Genomic DNA, 17,612 nt, shown 5'->3' on the forward strand with positions numbered 1-17,612 from the left:
GTTATCCCATGGCAGGCCCATAGCCAGCCTGTTATAAGGGGTCTTTTTCTCAAAATGTGGACCTTTTTGCAGTTATTCACCTCATGTACATTGTATGAGATTTAAATACTGTATTTTAGTGACATTTTAAGCACTATTTTAGCTGGATTAGCCTGTTAGGTCGTCATCATAATGACACAATTAATGTACTAAAATAATTCCTTAAGATTTAGAATAATAAAAAAATGAATAAATACTGTTTTTTTTAAATACAAATGTATTAGATCATAAATTGTTATAAAGAAATAGGAATCTGTTGAAGTTTTAAATTAAAAATTGTAGCATTAGCCTACAAACTGGCCAGAACATTCAACTGTCCTCAGTCAGAATTCGGCTATTTGAATAATAACAATATAAAACATAATAATAATAAAGAACTTCACAATTTTTCTTGCCTCTCTTGTAAAAAAAGTACATTTGATTTGATTGAAAATTCATGGATAACAAAAATAGGCAAATTAGTTTTTATATTAATTTTAATATAGGATTCTGCTTGGTCTTAAAGCCTTTTTAATGGATTAATTGCACTATTTATGATGGCATAGCAGTCAAAATAAGACAAATGAGCTCATGTATGGGACAAATTCTGGACAGTTGTCATTGAGGGCTGGGTTTTTCCAAACACCCGAACCCCCTGGTTACGGGCCTGCATAGTTACCATGAGTAAGGTTCAAAATGAGATCATTTGGACACTTACCACTACTTTTTTTAGGTTGGAGCTGGAATTCATGTAAGTTATATGCTGTGATGTCAGTTCAAAGTGCAGCGTGCATCGCATTATGAGACTATTGTCGTAGACATCTTAGAGTAAAAACAGACTGAACTTGACGCCGGGTGACCTGGTCTGATAAACTCACTACACAGACAGCATGACCGTACTTTTCGGAACTGCAGATGGCCATGGCGTGACAGCAGTATAACTCGCACATCTCCCTCGTCAGCTATCACTCAATACAGCGCGCCCAAACCGAAAGTGGGAGACTCGTCTCTATAACAACCTCTCGCGACACAACCTCTCCAATGCGGCGCCTCGCGATATTTGCAAACAAAACATATGGATCATATCTATTATCATTTGACAGTAATGGAGGAACGCTGTGAAATGTAGCGAAGTAAGAGTACTGATTTTTCTCTAATAATTTACTTGAGTAAAAGTAAACATATTTAAATGTACTCAAAAAGTACACGTTACCCAATAATTTTAATTGAATTTTTTCAAGTAAATGTAACTCGTTACTACCCTCGTTACTACTCTGGCCATTGGGTACAAGGTGATGGGGCTTTGTGTGTAGTGCCTTTAAGCAGCATCTGTCAATCAACTGCTGCTGGTGAGCGAGAGCGTGTGTAAGTGTGCAAAGCCAGTTTAGATATAACCAAGAGCAAATACACATAATAAATATTTCATTAACAATACTTATCGGAAATTCATTCAATTTTACCCTTCAAATATTTTTTTTTAGTTGCACTGTTAAGAAATCAGGGCACTCTAGAGCCCTGCAATACTTTGTAATAAAATAACATTATTAATCTGTAATTTTTTAGTAAAACAGTTTATGTTAAACATAATGTTTTATTTTTTTTTTTAATAAGGAATGCAAGAACAGACACTTAAAAACAATTATTCTTCTTGAAGTAAACCGAATGGATTTTTTTTAAGCCCTGATATAAGTCAAAACTCTAAATTTAGCCATAAATGATGAATGTGATCTGTCTAACAATTAGAAATACAGTCGAAATGTGACAGTCACTTAAAATAGCTGTCGCATTATATTTGGAGCTGAAAAACAAATACAAATAAATTCTAAGAAATAACAGAAATCTTTTCAGAAGCACTAGAAAAGGCTTACATGCTTTTAACCTTTGACCATGCTGTTAGTTTCATCGTTGCGCTAATAAATTGGTATTTACACATGGTTGCTCAGACTCACACATGACAAGAATTACCTGTTTTTCTGTACATATGGCTTGCAGTAAACACCCAATGTGGAACCAAAGTGCTGTACAGAAAAAAGAAAACAATATAAAAGAAAATAACAAAGAGGCAAGTTTACAATAATGCATTTTTAAAAACAACAGAAAACAAATTAGTTTTTAGCAATCACGCTACTACTGACTGATCCTGCAGAGCAGAGGATTATGTGTAAATCTCTCCTCAGTTTCTCAGTTTTCAGCTCAGTTTTACTGATGATCCATAATGAACCCTAAACCCAGGATAGAGTGGCTCAGTGAATGTGGTCTGGACTGAGTGGATAAGGCTCGTTGTGTCTCTATAGATGTTGTAGAAGATCAGAGTTCCTGCACTGTGATCCACAAACACTCCTATTCTACTGCTGATCGGTTCTACAGAGAGACGAGTTTGTGTGTTATTGTGTATAAATGAGAAACTGGAGGAAGAGCAAATCAAACTCCAGGACTGATCATTACATCCAAACCAACTCTCATAACTTCTTCCCTTCCTGCTGATGCTCTTATATGACACTGATATTTCCACACCATCTCCACTCCAGTCAATCTCCCAGTAACAGCGTCCACACACACTCTCTCTGCACAACACCTGAGACACATCATCAAATCTGTCTGGATGATCAGGATACGACTGTTTCTCTCTCACTCGTGTCACCTTTCTGTTCTCCTCAGACAGAATGAGACCAGTGTTTGTTGTGTTTGGATCCAGTGTGAGAAAACAGGCATCATCTGAACACAAGAAGAGACATATTAATAACACAACACTCACCATAGGTATGTGTGTATATGTGTGTAAGAGTGTATGTAGAAGTACATTTGCATGGTCCTGCTGTAATCCTCTGCTGTCCTTCATGATCCAGACTGTAAAAACACATAGGCACCATTTACACTAGTCCGTTTTAGTATTAAAACGGTGTTTTAGAATAAAAACGATCCGCGTCCACATTAGCTTTCACCCAGCGTTTCTGAACAGCTCTCTGACGACACCACACCACTGAAAACGCACATCACGTGACCACACACACACACTAGAATGCGCTGCAGCCTATCTAGCCAGATGAGAGCTGTGCTCGTTGGAGTGTTCTTTAAGGATCTACCGCTGGATCTAATCTCACTTTACTTGATATTTAATTCACCTTGTTGTCTTTATCTAACGACATATTCCCCGACTTTGGTCTTTTGAATCTATTACTTGTTCTCGCAAAGATAAGGTAATTAATCTAACCACGTACATTCTGTTTATCGACGGATCGCTTGCCTTTATTTCCTATAATGTATAAACTTATTGTACGTTATACTTTTATAATGGCCATTATTGGTTATTAAAACTGATATTTAGCAAAAGAAAGGGTATGTTTTGTATTTTCAATGAAAATGAAAGGAGGCAGTGATGTTATAGGCTCCGTTTTGTTATAAATATAAATACAGTGAAGATGACGGTCATATATGCAGCACAACCCCTCAACATTTCTGCTGTCTGTTCAGATGTTAATATCAAAATGAAAACAGCAGTTCTTTATATCATGTTTTCATTTTATTGTGAAGATAGTGAAACAATGTTGCCAGGGTGATGTGAATAAGGTTATAAAAGTACACTGTTCCCTTTGAACATTTACCGACATGTCCTCGGGAGTCTGTTTCCCATATCAAACTCGCGAAGTCTGAAGGTACAAGGAGAAGATGCAGGATTGAACTGTGTGTAACGTTAGGCTACTTAATATTGAGAAAAAGCCCCAATTAAAGAGGTGAATGTCTGCTGCCCCGCCTCCATTTTCAGATGTCTCCATTTTCCCCCATCCACACTGAGACGAAAAAGGCCATGGCCACCCCTGTGGCCACTCCAACGGTTTTGCTGTTGATATTATTAATTTAAACATACTTACGTAAATGTAAAATTTGTCAATGATTAAATGAATAAATAAATAAATCTTCTTCTTCGGCCTTAGTCCCGTATGGTTGCAGGGTCGGCTCTTTGGAACAAGCCATTTTAGACTTGTCCATATGATAACGACTTTTTTACACATTCTGGCCGGCCTGTCACACTCATACACTACGGACAATTTAGCCAACCCAATTCACCAGCAGCATGTCTTTGGACTGTGGGGGAAACCAGAGCACCCGGAGGAAACCCACAGGAACGCAAGGAAAACATACAAACTTCTCACAGAAATGCCATCTGAGCCGAGGTTCAAACCAGCAACCTTCTCGCTGTGAGGTGACAGCATTACCTACTGCACCACTAATTCACCCGAATAAGTAAATAGCAGCCACTAAATTATTGTGGATTCAATTGTGGCAATGTAATATTTCCTTAACCATCTGGGGTCGAAGACCGCGTATATGCGTTTTGACCTGTGGTGTCGTCAAACTGCTGAAATGAACTTAAATTACACTTTCAGTTTTGATCGTACAAATGAGATCAATACATCAATCGAATCTGTTATGTGTCTACTTTTTGTTGTGTACACTCACAACAACAACAAATGTGTGTGCTTTTGCAAAATAAGGAAAACAAATAGTGTAGGCATTCTGTCTTTTCTCTCTCCGTGAACTGCTTTTAGTAGTGCATCAGTAAAATTCGCTGATACTCCGCGAAAACTAAACTAACAGAGATGAGAAATGTATATCTAAGAAAGCTTGAAGTGTCTACTTTTAAATGGAGTCTGATCTCATTAGTTTTAATGTGACCACGCCCACGAGGCATTGATATTACTGAAGACACAAGCAGACTGTGGTCAGAAAAACACGTCACTAAAATGAAAGGAAACTCAGCAAATATTCAACAAAGATGATGATTAATGGCATCTTTATAAAGCTTGTTATGTCTACTTTTGCATTAACCAATTCAAGTCGAAAACAAATTATCTATTTTTATGTAATCTGTTTAAAAGTAAGGACTGTACGGATTTTCCTATATCACCTCATTACAGCTAACTCGATCCCGCCTCTCAGTAAGTGCGCTGTTCATATGTAAATTTCCAGATGTGAAAACAACAGTGGTAAAGGACCAGTGGCAAAGAGAGATAAAGTAGACAAGAAGTGCTCCAAGTTTGCTCAGTAATGCGAGTAATTCTGGTCTCTGTCATGCCGACAAACTATTAGATGAAGATGTAGCCTTCAACTTCACAAAAATGTATAAAAACGTTACAAAAGTGGACCAAGATAAAGTAATCCTGCGTCTGTGAGTCTCCGCTGATGTCAAGAAGAAGGACAGGGGTTACAGTGAAATACTGCCTTTTTTTTGCCCTCCTCTGCAAGACTACATTTCTAAAAGTCCTTTGTAAGTTTATTCTTCAAATAATTTCTGTAAATACCGAATGAGAGGATGATTACTTGTGCCAAAAGCTGATTTCAGTAGATTTGCTATATGTAAGTTTATAAAGTTTGCAGAGTTTTATAAAGTGTACTGACTCTCACAAGTGTATCTCAAGTTATTTTGTGTAATTAATATTTTTAATTAAACTGCAAACAAAAAAGTATATAAACTTTCCTTTGATTCATTCTTGAAACTCTGCCCTTTTAGACACATACCTGTCTGATGGCTCATTATTCAGCTCAATATGCAGGTCTTTGTCTTCTCAGGTGTGACTCACTGCATAGTAATGATAGTTCACGCCTTCTCGCATGAACCAATTTCACTCAAAAAGTGACTTAGAAATTTTAATTAACAAAATCCAGTTTTCAAAAGTCTTGTGCACAAATGTTCTCTGTGTGTTTCACTGCCTTGTTTCAATGAATTAATTTTTTTTGTTTTTCACCTACCACGCATAAACGTTTCTTTCTCAAAAACACAAACAATACACATACAAACATGCTGCTTAGGTATGATTGTAGCCCAACTTGTGCTGTTTACAGTGTAATAACACTTTAGCCATTAAAATGTTTTTAAGATACTGAAAACAACACAAATGTCAGTGCATGTCAAAACTTCTCCAGAGCCCCAAAACACCCTCAGACCCCAGAAGGTTAAGGTATATCAATAAGCAGTATAAATAATATTGTGGCTCAGAAAGGAATATGGATAAATGATATTATTAGGGTCTGTATATTGTGTGTGCGTGTGTTTAGTAATGCCTTTTGTACAATTTGTTCATTTGTCTGTTTTATTATTGATTCATTAACTTTCATAAATTTTAGACATGACATATACTGTATGATGCACATGTACTAGCTGAGTTATTTCAAGGAATAAATTGCGATATTTTAGGAGTAATTAATTAAGTGAATTAAAACCACATTATTTCATTTACCAGAAACAAAAATATAACATCACACTGAATACATTATTTTTTGTGTGCCACCTTAAGATTTGGTATGGCCTCTTCTGTCCACCCCTAACAAAATGATCTGGGGGTGCCACTGCTCAGCGTTTCCAAAACGTTCTGTTTTTGGTGCTCGAAAACTCCGGTGTTGTGTGGATGGATGCCGTAACCGTAGCAAAACTTATGCATTTTCAAACTAAAACATATTAGTTTAAGCGGGGCCATAGATTCACATTCAGTCAGTAAACAAACATCAGCTCATAACACAGGCATGCGCAAACATAAACACACGCACACAGGCAGACAGACAGATGGATAGACACAGGCAGACAGACAGACTCACACACACAAACAGATATGTAACAAAACATCAGCACAACATGTGTAAGCTCCTGAGTCACTGTTATTAGCAATAGTGCTATATATGCTCTGCTAATGGTGTACTTTTGACTGTAGTAGTATAATATAAACACAGTAAGGCTGTTTGCTCTGAAAGGGTTGTTCTAAATAATAAAAGTGTGGAGAGAATTCATTCATTCTGTCAAAAAAACAACTCCTTTGTTGAGGAGGAAGGTCAGCAATGTGTAACACTGTTATCAAACCTATTTCTCTCTGAATTGTGATGTAAAATGGGTCATTCAGAAAAACAAAAGAAACAAAACATAAATGTTCCTCAACATTTAAATTCCTCAGTGTGATTTGTGCTGCAATTTCAGATTTAATTAACTTCATTCTCCAAAATCAGTGCATTAAGCAGTAATCTTCATGTCACATGTTATAAATAACTTTTAAAATTTAAATAAAGTAATAAATATAGAACTTTAATGAAGAAAATAAACAAGGTAACTGTTTGATAAACAATTTGCCAATCCAACAAAATTGCTGGGAAAAAAGGACTCAGATGAGTCGCATGTACAAAAGGGTCTCCTGAAGAAATAGGATTTACTCCATACTAGAGTAGTATGGATTTAAGTGATTTGTCAGGTCACACCCATTCTCTCTTGACTAACCAATGGCTTGAAAGTTTGTGTGGGAGATTTCTATTGTTTTCCTCGCAGGTCTGGGCAGTCCCAAGACAGACAGTTAAACTTTTAACTCTTAATTTATTAAAACTTTTAATGTCCTGAATCACAGGCTGTGGTACCACAACATGATAAGTTTAAATGTTCATGAAACCAGATTCATGAATTCATAATCTAATTGTCACCGGCTCTGTCCCAGTCATTCCCCTCGCTGGCCAGCAGAGGTCATCATCACCGGACTACTGACATTACGTCATCCTCACCGGACTACTGACATTACGTCATCCTCACCTCATTCAGACACTGATTGCTGCACACCTGACACACATCACCTGATTGCACTCACATGCATATAAGCAGCTCTTACACTCTTTTCAGTGCAAAGTCTTGTTCTGCCTTGTTGACATTACTGATTGTTAGTCATCCTTGCCTGATCTCCTGTTGCCAACCTGGACAGTTCCTTGCCTTGCCTTGCCTGCCGCCTGTCTAGAACCTTGTTTTGAATCATTGACTCTGATCCCAGCGGCCTGCTTCTGACCCATGCCTGCTACACCGGCTTATGATTGCAAGCCGCCAGCCTATCGACCTTATAAGCCTGTGTTTCATGTCAGTTCGCACACCAGTATCTACTGTGTGCTTAATATTAAAAGGTGTTTAATAAACTTACTGCAAATGGATCCCTCTGTGTCAGACCCTTCGTTACACTAATGCCTTAAAAAGGGCAAAAATTAAAGTATTACATGGGAGAATATACAGATTATAAACACATCACATGGACTTTGGAGTGAATTTTGTTTCTAAAAGTCTATTGCAATATTAAGTGTTTGTGTGTGTTTGCAAAAAAAGAGGTGGTTTCTCCCTTTCCATCTGCAATGTTTTTTTAAAGAACAGGAAGGGATGGGGCAAGAATTGCCTGTTAAGCATTTTGGTAGATAAGATTTCACAGAGTGATCTTACTTTCAGACTTTTTGATAACGAGACTCAAAGTCATTTTAGCAGTGGAACATATCTACTCCAGGGAGTTATTAAATCTTTCATCTACAACCTGTGTTACAATAATCCACATTTGAAGAACAGACCCCAGTTCAGTATGTTACATAACTGCCCCCTGCTGGTCATGCATTTTTTTGTGTCGGAGCATCCTGTGCTTGTGTGAAATACTGTACACCAGTGTCACTCGGTCACGCTCCTTCAATTGAGTGTTTTCAGTAGCTACATCTGTACCTCATTAAACCGGAAGGCTCATTTTCTGAAACCGTCTGACAAAACCAAATGTCTATAACAAATGCAATATAAATTTTGGATGTGATCAGTGATTTATATGGTGGCCGAGAGAGCTTAACACGCTGCAATTTAAGAAAGCACTTGCAGTTACAAAAAACACCAGCAAATAAAGAAACGATCTTCATCAATTTGACAGCACACGTGTTGCAAATTGGTCACAACACAAACAACTGAAGAAACTTGCAGCAATTTGGCCATATATTTTATATAATATTCTGAATCTTTCTCTGTTAATTTTATTATTGACATTTATTACAGGGCTACCTGCATCCTGGAGACAAATCCAGATTTCCGGAAGTGTGTTTGTCCTTCATGATAGATGTGGCATGTTTAAGAGAGATATCACCAGCAGTAGAAGACTCTAGAGGAAACCACAAATATTTTTAGCACCAGAGCACTTCAGGAAAACTAAAGAAACTGGTCTGATTGGCGAAACTCTTGAAAAGTTTTCATCTCATGTATAATTATGTCAAACACAGATCGTGTGTGAATCCACTAAGTCACTATTGTGATATAAAGATAATCAGCTCTTTCTCTCCACATATTTACTAATAAAATCTAAATGCAATCATTGCTACTATTAATGCAGTTTGAGTTTTTTACATTTAAGGGCTTCTGTAAGTCTTTTGTTTTCAAAACTTAAGTGAGCTGAAGAAAAGGACAGTTTGTGTAAAAAGTAGAAAAGCTGCTCATTTTACTGAATGAGTCTGTAATTAATAATGTAGACACAGTATTATATCAGAATGAAGCTGTCGAGTGAGTTTCTGTAATACGATTCACAACAATACGATAAGACATACAGTCTTAGTATCACATACTCAGTAATAAACACACTAATAAATCTCAGATAAATCAGTATCAGAATGCACAGTTTTCTGTGATTCTCTTCCACAGGGTATATGCAGGAATCCTAAAGGAAATGTCAATACCTATTTAAAACTTTTTAAAGACCTTCTTAGAATATTTTAAGACCTTGTTGCCACTTCAAGTTCTAATCAGTTAACTAATCAGCTAAGTTAACTAATCAGTCAACCTTTAATTGAAAAAACAGTTGTTAATAAACAGTTGAAGAGTTTGGTTGCAAAATGCGATAAACACAATTTTTTGACATTTGGATTTTATTATTGCAAATCACTGTTCAGATGTACCTTAATCTATGTGTGAATTGCTGCCATTATTAACATTTAAGAATGTACACTTTAGGCCTTGTACAAAATGTATTATTTAATGTATTTTTTCACAAAACACACACAAAGTCACAAAGTGCGATATAATGGATATAGAACGTTCAGGAAACTGCACCAACTCAGCCTTCCCTGGGAAGAGAGTCATGGTGGTGAAGTACTTTGCTCAGTAATGCGAGTAATTTTGGTCTTTATCATGCCGACAAACTATTAGATGAAGATGTAGCCTTCAACTTCACAAAAATTTATAAAAATGCTACAAAAGTGGACCAAGATAAAATTGCAGACTGCGTCTGTCAGCTTCCGCTGATGTCAAAAAGGCCAGGGGTTACAGTGAAATACTGCTTTTTTCCTGCGCTCCTTCCCATCACAATATACCTGTCTGCATGGCTAGATTTCTAAGTGTTCTTTGTAAGTTTATTCTTTTAATACCAAATGAGAGGATGATCACTTGTGCCAAAAGCTGTTGTGATGCGCGCTCCTTTTTCTTGCGTGAAATTGTAACTGGAAACACGACTATAGCCACAGTGGCTGGTCAGGCGCTGATGATGATGATTATTATTATTATTACAGTGAAATAATTAATTAAATATGACGGGGCAAGGCGATCTTGTGTCACGGACTCTGTGCAACAAAAGCAAGAACTGTGACACCGCGGCTTCGATTGCTCTGATCATACAGGTTGGGTTTTCAGCAGCGGGGTGGAAGGAGCCTCCACTCTTTCTGTAACAAGCTACAAGTCGTTTGTTCAACGAACTTAATCTTATCAAACAAAACATTGATTTACTAGCTTTTCTTAATGGTATTACAGTAGTAGATTATAGCTTAAGGTGGGTATATAGTATTTTGCACAAAAAAAAAACTAATAAATAAATGTAAAAATTATGTTATGCACGTTCTGGCCAAAACTAACTAAGAATCTTGTTGTTATTAATCAATCTTTGTATATACTATTGCATAAATTTATGATGTATTGTTTTTTAAACCAATTTAAGATGTTTGACAAAGATAAATATGTTGCAATTTGGCATGTTTCTTTTACTTTATTTATGGATTTACTATTTATGGACATAAAGTTAAATAAAAAATATCCTGGATTTGAAAATATTGTGTTCCTGGCCTTAACTGAGCTCAAGTAATAGTTTGATGTATAGAAATTGTGAATGAACTTGACTGTTGATGTCTTAAATTATAATGTCAAATAACCCACATTTCTCAAAATGGATATATCTCGTTTTGCAACGAAACTCTTCAGTTGTAATTAAATAAATCAAAGGAGCACAACCATGCAACAAAACTCAAATAACCTTGAAAGACACGAAGCTTAAAAGAATAAATTACGTGATTGTTTTCAGTGACAGGCTTTAGCCACTGTTTAAACTCTTCTTTCTCCAACCAGGAGTACCCAAACTTACATTTTCCCATTTTGTTGTCTGCTTTGCTACATGTGGAGAGCGTCACATCACCTTCCTGCATTCGTCGCAAATTACGTGGCATCACCCGGATGGAGTAGCTTGGCCAGTCGCACCCAAGCCCGAACTTATTGTGTGGATCGAGCACGCTGTTGTTAATATTAGGAGGAAAATAAATATATTTATGCCTATCTGGAGTCAAACACTTTGGAAAACGCTTGTGTAAGACCGCATAAAAACGTAATCAAGACTTTTTAATACCTTTTAATAGCCTTAATTTTGTCCCAATTGATTTATCAACTTTTACTACTTTTTAAGACCCAGCGTACACCCTGTTCCAGAAACACACTTGATCATCTGTTAGATCAAGATATAAAGAGGTGGAAATTAAATCACTTAATGACTTCAGCTCAGCAGTAAAGTTTTAGAAACAAAGAGATGATGGATGGATAATAAAATGACGCTTATAATATATATATATATATATATATATATATATATATATATATATATATATATATATATATATATATATATATATATATAAACATTTTTTTACAGATAATATTAAGTACAGAAAGAGCAAACTCACCTCAAATAAAGACTGTAGATCTTTCTATTTCTCTGAACTGTTGAGTTGAACAACAAGTTTGCACGTCAAGATATTTTCACTTCTGAAAAACACATCAAACTGGTTTGTGACATGATAATAATAAAAAAACAGACTCCACATGAAAAACACAGACTTGTGTCATTATTTTCAGTTACTTTGGAACTTTTCTTAAATAATAATTAAAATGCTCAAAACTACCTGTTCAATCTGTTTTGTTTTTTTTTTATTATTAATTCAGTACAGGTTTATTACAATAATAACACAAATTCACAATAATTATTGTTTCAAAGTAGCTTTACAAAAGGTGCACATCATTACAGGGGAGCCACCCACCACCCCTTCACTTCCATCAGCAACAATGCAGGGGGCTTACTGAAAACATTTTGTCTGAGGGCCCGACTTGGCCAGCGGCTCCCCTGCTTCAATGCATTACAATTAAAATCAGTAATAGTACTGTATAGGGTGGGCATTATACATGTTCAATGAAGTGTATATGTGTATTAAGTGTGTGTATACACTGCAATATTTACAGTTCAGAGAATGTAAAACCAGACAGGATTGATTATGTGATGAATAATAGTTATTATTAATATTGATTACACAGCAGCTCATATTAAGCTGGACTCAATAAAATACTTTCTCTCAATGATTTCAGAGAATACTATTTATGCTGTGATGTTTGTGTTGACCAGTGATGTGTCTTCATAAGAGTGCAGATTCACTGCTACAGAAGTAAGTATTCATTAGAAGGAAGTCTTCCAAATAAACTTGTTTTGTAAGTTGTTTTGTAAGTTGTTCTTAAAGACGTAAACAGGTTTCTTGATGTTTCTCAGCACTTGTTTTAGCAGCTAATACAGATGAAAACTCAGCTTTAATGACACATCACAGCAGCTCAATGTCCCGCTCTTTATTTACTGATAAATACTGGAAAATGCTGCAGAACATTTTCAGCAGATTATCTGTCAGAAAGAGGAACGCTGTCAATTACACTGCTACTGATGCAGATTCAGGATAAATTCAGCATTTACTGAAATATATGTGTGAATGAGATGTGTGTGTGTGTGTGTGTGCTGTGCAGATGTTTCTCTTCATTTGTGTTTTATTGTGTGTAATGAGTGAAGGACGACTGAAGCTGAATGGTGAGATAAAAGCAGATGAGGACAGATAAAGATGATCTGCTGAGGAAGATTCACTGAGTGTAGAGCTGTAAGGAATTTTGCTCTCTGGGTATACTTATATATTGTTATTATGCAAAGAAGAACACTTTTATTCACAGAAGATACATTATGAATTAGAAAGTTGTTACAAAACTTAAATCACAGAATATTATGTAAGTTTATCAGACTTGAGTCTTTGGGCCTACTCACACTATGCCATCCGTACCGTGCCCAGGCACGTTTCCCGGATCGTTTGAGAAGTGTAAGTGCGCTGAATCGGGCTCAAGCACGGTTCACTTGGCCGGCCCTGGCCCGGTTGGAAGAGGGGGGCCTGAGTGCAGTTCACTTGGGCTTTGGCACGGTACGCTTGTGTGTGAGTGCAAAACGCGCCAAAGCCCGAAACTGAAAGCGAGACGTGCCTTATAAGGGGCTGTTTCATAATGATTTATTAATCATTCTTACTGTTCAGTGAACGCAAACTGCCGTCGTTTATTAAAAACGCAAACCCCTCACTGCACGACAGCTGCGTGCCTTCAGCAGACCTCCTCATTCCTGCAGCACGAGAGTTTTAAGATTGTTTATGAGCGCCAAAAGTGGCGGATCTGTTCGGCGAAATATCTGACTGCGTGTCACCACATCCCTAAGGACTGTTTGGCGAAATATTTGACTCCATGTCACTGCATATCAAACGGCTGAAACGATATAACAAGAGAAATCTCCGTTGTGCTGAGTGAGAGCGCTCATTGAACAGCGCAGCATCGATGACGTAAGCGTGCCTAGGCCCGATTAGTGTGAGTGCGGGCCATCCATTGAAGTCCATAGTATCTGTTTTTCCTACTATAGAAGTCAGTGGTTACAGATTTTTAGCTTTTTTCAAAATATCTTCATTTGTAATCAACAGAAGAAATTCAATAAGGTTTGAAACCACTTGAGGGAGAGTAAAAAATATTCTGTCATGCCAATAAGGTAAGTCACTTTTTATTTACATACTTTTTATTTACATTTTTCTAATTTTGACACTCCCTTGTTGGTGCTAGGTGACTTCAACATTTACGTTGACAAACCGCAAGCTGCAGACTTTTAGACTCTGCTTGCCTCTTTTGACCTAAAAAGAGCACCTACTTCTGCTACCCACAAATCAGGTAATCAGCTAGACCTTATTTACACACGACACTGCTTCACTGATCAAACAAAAGTAACTCCACTACAAATATTGGATCATTTCCTTCTGTCTCTCAACATCCACATTACTCCTGAGCCGCCACACACTCCAACACTGGTTACCTTTCGCAGAAACCTACGATCTCTCTCACCCAATATACTATCCACCATTGTTTCAGACTCTCTTCCTCCATCTTGCAAACTCTTTGCACTTGATTCGAACAGTGCCACTGATACACTCTGCTCCACACTAGCATCATGTCTAGACCGATTATGTCCTCTTGCATCCAGGCCAGCCCGTGCCAGTCCTCCTGCACCCTGGCTCTCGGATGCTCTCCGTGAGCATCGCTCAAAACTTCGGGCTGCAGAGAGAATTTGGCGGAAAACTAAAAATCCTGCACAGCTCTTAACATACCAAACTCTTCTGTCCTCTTTCTCAGCTGAGGTTACTTCTGCAAAGCAGACATATTACCGTCTGAAAATCAACAATGCCACTAATCCTCGCCTACTTTTTAAAACATTTTCCTCCCTCCTCTATCCTCCTCCTCCACCCGCATCCTCCACACTTACTACTGATGACTTTGCTACATTCTTTTGCACCAAAACTGCAAAAATCAGTGCTCAATTTGCTGCACCTACAACAAACATGCAAGATACACCACCAACACCACACACACTCAGCTCTTTTTCTCAGCTCTCTGAGTCTAGGTGTCCAAACTTGTGCTATCTGGCCATGCAACCACCTGTCCACTCGATCCCATTCCCTCTCAACTCTTGCAAGCCATCTCTCCTGCAGTCATACCAACACTGACTCACATAATTAACACATCTCTTGACTCTGGTTTATTCCCCACTTCATTTAAGCAGGCTAGGGTAACCCCACTGCTAAAGAAACCCAACCTGGACCATACACTACTTGAAAACTACAGACCAGTATCCCTGCTTCCATTCATGGCCAAGATTCTGGAGAAAGTAGTGTTCAATCAATTCCTGGACTTTCTTACTCAAAACAACCTCATGGACAACAAGCAATCCGGCTTTAAGAAAGGCCACTCAACTAAGACTGCCCTGCTCTTGGTCGTGGAGGATCTCAGACTGGCTAAAGAAGACTCAAAATCATCAGTCCTCATTTTGCTGGACTTGTCAGCTGCTTTTGACACTGTCAGCCACCAGATCCTGCTATCTACGCTCGAGTCACTGGGCGTTGCGGGCACTGTTATACAATGGTTCAGATCTTACCTCTCTGACAGGTCATTCAGGGTGTCTTGGAGGGGAGAGGTGTCCAACCTACAGCATCTAAACACTGGGGTACCTCAAGGCTCTGTTCTTGGGCCACTTCTCTTCTCGATCTACACGTCATCTCTAGGACCAGTCATCCAGAGACATGGATTCTCCTACCACTGCTATGCTGATGATAACCAGCTATACCTCTCTTTTCATCCTGATGATCCCTCGGTTCCAGCTCGCATCTCAGCCTGCCTGTTGGATATTTCACACTGGATGAAAGATCATCATCTTCAGCTGAACCTCGCAAAAACGGAAATGCTTGTAGTTTCTGCCAACCCGACTCTACACCATAACTTTCATCTTGTAACGCTGGACAGAATGTGGCCCAGGATATATGCCCAGTGCACATGTTAGCAGTTGCAAGGCAGCAAAATGCCTAATTCGTCCATGGGTGGGCTTGAACCACCAACCTTTCAGTTAACAGCCGAACACGCTAACAGATTGCGCCACAGAGACTTAGTAAAAGGTCACCTACAGTGGTAGAAAGGCGGAACTTTGTTTCAAAAGGTCTGCTATATGAACCCTAATGTAAGTTTGCTGAGAGAGAGAGAGGCAACAGAAACACCCAACGTGGGGCTCGAACCCACGACCCTGAGATTAAGGGTCTCATGCTCTACTGACTGAACTAGCTGAGCTGATGAGGAGTCCTTACAAGAGCTAGACACCGTTTTCAGTAACACCTTCCCTACCCATGACAATCTTCTGCTAAATCCTGATTTCATCTTGTAACGCTGGACAGAATGTGGCCAAGGATTTATGCCCAGTGCACATGTTAGCAGTTGCAAGGCAGCAAAATGCCTAGTTTGTCCCTGGGTGGGCTTGAACCACCAACCTTTCAGTTAACAGCCGAACGCGCTAACCGATTGCGCCACTGAGACTTAGTAAGAGGTCACCTACAGTGGTAGAAAGGTGGAACTTTGTTTCAAAAGGTCTGCTATATGAACCCTAATGTAAGTTTGCTGAGAGAGAGGCAACAGAAACACCCAACGTGGGGCTCAAACCCACGACCCTGAGATTAAGGGTCTCATGCTCTACCGACTGAACTAGCTGAGCTGATGAGGAGTCCTTACAAGAGCTAGACATCGTTTACAGTAATACCTTCCCTACCCGTGACAATATTCTGCTAAATCCTGATTTCATCTTGTAACGCTGGACAGAATGTGGCCCTGGATATATGCCCAGTGCACGTGTTAGCAGTTGCAAGGCAGCAAAATACATAATTCGTCCCTGGGTGGGCTTGAACCACCAACCTTTCAGATAACAGCCGAACGCACTAACCGATTGCACCACAGAAACTTAGTAAGAGGTCACCTACAGTGGTAGAAAGGCGGAACTTTGTTTCAAAAGGTCTGCTAAATGAACCCTAATGTAAGTTTGCTGAGAGAGAGAGGCAACAGAAACACCCAACGTGGGGCTCGAACCCACGACCCTGAGATTAATGGTCTCATGCTCTACCGACTGAACTAGCTGAGCTGATGAGGAGTCCTTTCAAGAGCTAGACACCGTTTACTGTAATACCTTCCCTACCCGTGACAACCTTCTGCTAAATCCTAATTTCATTTTCTATCGCTGGACAGAATGTGGCCCAGGATCTATGCCCAGTGCACGTGTTAGCAGTTGCAAGGCAGCAAAATGCCTAATTCGTCCCTTAGAGGGCTTGAACCACTAACCGATCAGTTAACAGCCTACACGCTAACCTATTGCGCCACAGAGACTTAGGGTAACATAACCTACAGTGGTAGAAATGCGTACAGTTAGCAGTTGCAAGGCAGCAAAATGCCTAATTCGTCCCTGGGTGAGCTTGAACCACAAACCTTTCAGTTAACAGCCGAACGCGCTAACCGAATGCACCACAGATACTTAGGAAGTGGTCACCTACAGTGGTAGAAAGGCGGAACTTTGTTTCAAAAGGTCTGCTATATGAACCCTAATGTAAGTTTGCTGAGAGAGAGAGAGAAAAGTAACAGAGACACCCAATGTGGAGCTCGAACCCACGACCCTGAGATTAAGAGTCACATGTACTACCGACTGAACTAGCCGGGCTGATGAGAAGCTCTTTCAAGAGCTAGACACCATTTTCAGTAATACCTTCCCTACCCGTGACAATCTTCTGCTAAATCCTGATTTCATCTTGTAACGCTGGACGGAATGTGACCCAGGATATATGCCCAGTGCACGTGTTAGCAGTTGCAAGGCAGCAAAATGCCTATTTCATTCCTGTGTGGG

The 17,612-nt window shown here is 38.8% G+C and overlaps 1 protein-coding gene and 1 non-coding gene across 2 annotated transcripts in view; one reads left to right on the forward strand and one right to left on the reverse strand.

Annotated features, from left to right (window-relative positions):
- LOC141381809 (uncharacterized) overlaps positions 1-17,612 on the forward strand; it is a 705,874-nt gene that overhangs the window by 495,565 nt on the left and 192,697 nt on the right. The gene's annotated exons all lie outside the window — the stretch shown is intronic.
- On the reverse strand, positions 16,787-16,859 carry trnan-auu (transfer RNA asparagine (anticodon AUU)). The gene has a single exon. It is a non-coding gene; the product is annotated as a tRNA-Asn (tRNA).

Source organism: Danio rerio, chromosome 4, assembly GCF_049306965.1.
Source record: "Danio rerio strain Tuebingen ecotype United States chromosome 4, GRCz12tu, whole genome shotgun sequence".
Classification (NCBI taxonomy): domain Eukaryota; kingdom Metazoa; phylum Chordata; class Actinopteri; order Cypriniformes; family Danionidae; genus Danio; species Danio rerio.